The sequence below is a fragment of the Orcinus orca genome, chromosome 7, assembly GCF_937001465.1.
Source record: "Orcinus orca chromosome 7, mOrcOrc1.1, whole genome shotgun sequence".
In the NCBI taxonomy this organism is placed as follows: domain Eukaryota; kingdom Metazoa; phylum Chordata; class Mammalia; order Artiodactyla; family Delphinidae; genus Orcinus; species Orcinus orca.
In genome coordinates, this window is record NC_064565.1 from 43,140,198 (window position 1) to 43,144,532 (window position 4,335).

The window sequence follows — 4,335 nt, forward strand, 5'->3', positions numbered from 1 at the left end:
TTTCACTTATCCTCCCTAGCTATCTTTGGCTCTCCCTATCCCAGAAGTCTGACTCTCTGAAAGCAGAATAGGGCTTCCCTGGTGGCGCAGTGGTTGAGAGTCCGCCTGCCGATGCAGGGGACGTGGGTTCGTGCCCCGGTCCGGGAAGATCCCACATGCCGCAGAGCGGTTGGGCCTGTGAGCCATGGCCGCTGAGCCTGCGCTCTGCAACAGGAGAGGCCACAACAGTGAGGCCCGCGTACTGCAAAAAAAAAAAATAAATAAAAATAAAAAATAAAATAAAATAAAAGCAGAATACATTTCTCCCTTATTTGTATTCCTACGATATATAATTCATTCTTTGTTATGTAGAAAGAACCTTTGGTGTGAGAGTCAGGCAGATTTGTGTTTGAAACTCAATTATCACTTGTGGTCTTGCATATTTTGTCTTTTTTAGTGCTCAGTGTTTTGTTAAAATATGAAATTTAGGATGATAATTATTTATTTCAGTGATTTCTTGAAGGGTTAAATAAAATAATAAATATTCAGAACTTTGCCTAAATCCTGGCACATACTGGGTACTCAATTTTTATCTATCATAATGGCATTTATATTCATGTATTTTAGTTTTGTGGGCATCTATATACCTGCTATATATATATATTTTTTAACATCTTTATTGGGGTATAATTGCTTTACAATGGTGTGTTAGTTTCTGCTTTATAACAAAGTGAATCAGTCATACATAAACATATGTTCCCATATGTCTTCCCTGTTGCGTCTCCCTCCCTCCCACCCTCCCCATCCCACCCCTCCAGGCTGTCACAAAGCACCGAGCCAATATCCCTGTGCCATGCGGCTGCTTCCCACTAGCTATCTACCTTACTGCGTTTGTTAGTGTGTATATGCCCATGACTCTCTCTCGCCCTGTCACAGCTCACCCTTCCCCCTCCCCATAACCTCAAGTCCGTTCTCTAAGAGGTCTGCGTCTTTATTCCTGCTTTACCCCTAGGTTCTTCATGACATTTTTTTCTTAAATTCCATATATATGTGTTAGCATACGGTATTTGTCTTTTTCTTTCTGACTTACTGCACTCTGTATGACAGACTCTAGGTCTATCCACCTCATTACAAATAGCTCAATTTCGTTTCTTTTTATGGCTGAGTAATATTCCATTGTATATATGTGCCACATCTTCTTTATACCTGCTATATTTTAATTGAATCTTACTTTTGTATCCCCAGAAGAAAGGACTGAAAAGGTCTATTGAATTAAATTGTTTTCTTTTTATTACACAAGTACTTCTGTGATGCTGAACACTTTATATCTGCACTATCCAATATGGTAGCCACTAGTCACATGTGATTATATTTAAATTAGTTAAAATTAAATACAATTAAAATTCAGTTCCTTATTCAAACAATGTCCACAGGTGGCTGGCAGTTACTGTATTGGACAGTGCAGATTTAAGAACATTTTCATCTTTGCAGAAAGTTCTTTTGGATGGTGCTGCTCTAGATTGCAATAGTACTGCTTCTAGCTCAGCATAATATTTCCAGCTTGGTCAGCTATCTCCTCCATCATTCTGGATCCTATATTTGTAGCAATCCAGCTATGGTTTAATTTCACTTTTGAGCAGCCAAATCATACAACTAATTTATATAGAATTTACAATAAGTTAAATTACCAAGTGCTTTAACTTTTTTCTCTATAGTGCTTTCATAATATTTTGAAAGTATTGACTATACCAAGTGTTGGCAACTTTTTCTGTAAAGGGCCAGATACTAAATACTTTAGGCTTTGCAGGACATACCATCTCTGTTGCAACTGCTCAACCCTGCTATTGTAGCATGAAATCAGCCATAGACACTACGTAATAGTATGGGTGTGGCTGTTTTATTTATAAACTAGGTTGTGGGCCACAGGTAGTTTCCAAGGCCTGGTCTATTTTCACAGACTTCACTGCTTCCTGTAGTGACATAGCCAGTCCTCTCTACCCTTTCCCCCTTTTTCTTTTGGATCAAAATAAGTCTACCTATAAACACTTCTAAATTTTTTTTTGCCAGACTGGAGAGAATCCAATCTCAGTTGGTACTAGGGGCTCACCTTCTCAAAGATTTCATCAGAATTCTGAAGGTTTACAGAGACCCCCAGAAAGTAAAGAGATATTAAGGGGTGCTAACATAGTATGCTTACTGTGTACCAAGCATTGTTTAAACCCATTACACCAATTAGCTGTTTTAAACCTCACAACAACCTGCTTTATTGATGAGGCAAAGAGGTAAATCCAATCTAGACAACCGCACAGTATTAGTCTCTACACAAGCTTGCTTCCAGGCAGTGCTTGTGTCCTTGCTTTGACCTCCAAACTCTTTTTTTTTAAAAACAGGACAGTGGCTCAAGAACCACTTTTCTAAATATATTTCCCATACAAAATAATTTCAAGATATAATAATTATTAGTTCCTTGTACAGTAGTCTATTTAAACAAGAATTAATCAAATAGTAAGTATGTGAAAACAGCAACACCACAAAGATTGAGCCATATTACTAGTGTAATCAAACATTAGAACAGTCTTGGAACAGGCAAGCAAAATATTCAGAAGGCTGAATCGTGGCTGCACACCTAACTGATTTCAACCATAACTTGTACACTGTGAGACAGCACAGATACCTTATGCAGATGGTTCAGTAGCAGAATGGCACTTGGTTTGCTCTTAATAGAAACAACATAAATGCAACTGACAATCTAGAGACAGACAACGGCCTTATTCACATGCTGAAAATCTGGTTGTGTCCCTCCAGTCCACACTCCATTCACTGTGCAGTCTGTTGATGAGTAAACACATAGTGCAGGATTCATTCAGTGGGATCTAGGCCTCGTGGTCTAACCAAAATCAATTCTTGGTCGATACTGCAATACCATGGGGTATGGGGGTATGACTGATACGAAGGGCTATCCTGAGAGCAGACTTGTGAAGCTGAGCAGTTCAGACACCGAAAGTTTTTGCCTCTTAGTCTCCATCTTGTCATGTAGATGAACTCCATAGTATGGTCCTTCCCCATAATTTCATCATTGCACAGCACATTCAACTCATAAGAACTTGGAAGTTTTAGTTTTAAACTTAGAAATTTTTTAATAGTTCCCATAGTTATATGTGTAGAGCACCAAATGAATTTCTTCATTAAACCCTTTACTACATTGTCCCCTGATTGTCCATTATTTCGTAAACAATCTAGACATATAGCAATCTATGGGTCTCTTCTGTGATAGTCTTTATCATCTTGATTTTCATCACCTTCATCTACTTTAGGCTTGTCAACTTTTGAAGTATCATCTTGTCCATTTTCTTGAGGCTTGTTTTTCTTCCAAAATTCAGACTCCCACTCAAGTTCTTATTCTTGTAGTCCAGGGACAAACTTAAATATAATTTCCTCTAATGTGTTATCCAACTTCACCGTTTCTAACGGGTTTGTCTCATGAACCTGTTTGCCACACCTTGGACATATCATTGCTGTCTTCAAAGTGCTGGACAATACAAGTCTTACAGAAGGTATGGAGGCATTCTGTCACTGTAGCTGGCTTGATCAGATACAGATACAGCAGGTAAAGATTGAAATGTAAGGATTGATGTAAGGGTTGAAATGTTTCACCAGGTGTTTCCTCTGGGTAGCCATTCGTGGTTAGCTAGGACTGGCTCTAGTAGTTCAGGCAAGCAGGGGTATGAAAGTATGATCCCAGTAGCTGGTGTGGAGTTCCCAACTGGATGTCCTGAGGCATGAGAACTAAAATCCAGACTTCTCATGAGATCGCTGGTCATCACTCCTTTTGGTGATTCTGCTTTCCCATATAGTTCTGGAGGCTGGAAGTCTGAAATCAGGAAGGCACCATGGTTGGGTGCTGGCGAGAGCCTTCTTCTGGTTTGCAGGTGGCCGACCATGGTTGTATCCTCACACATGTGAAGAGCAGAGTAGAGGAAGCAAGCTGTCTCATGATTCTTTGGCTGCACTGCAAGATGTGTGGGATCTTGGTTCCTTGACCAGGGACCGCTGGACCACCTCCAAACTCTTTTATTTTCTTTGCGGTACACGGGCCTCTCACTGTTGTGGCCTCTCCCATTGCGGAGCACGGGCTCCAGATGCGCAGTCTCAGTGGCCATGGCTCACGGGCCCAGCCGCTTCGCGGCATGTGGGATCTTCCCGGACCGGGGCACGAACCCGTGTCCCCTGCATCGGCAGGCGGGCTCTCAACCACTGCACCACCAGGGAAGCCCCAAACTCTTTTTTAATCTGAATACTCTCACTCCCTGCTCTTGTTGCTCCCGGAGGCCTTCACTCATGCACTCTCCCCCAAAC

General features: G+C 41.1%; 1 pseudogene; it reads right to left on the bottom strand.

Moving 5' to 3' along the window:
* Window positions 1-2,866: 2,866 nt before the first annotated feature.
* On the bottom strand, window positions 2,867-3,657 carry LOC101290065 (polycomb group RING finger protein 5-like; annotated as a pseudogene).
* Window positions 3,658-4,335: the final 678 nt, after the last annotated feature.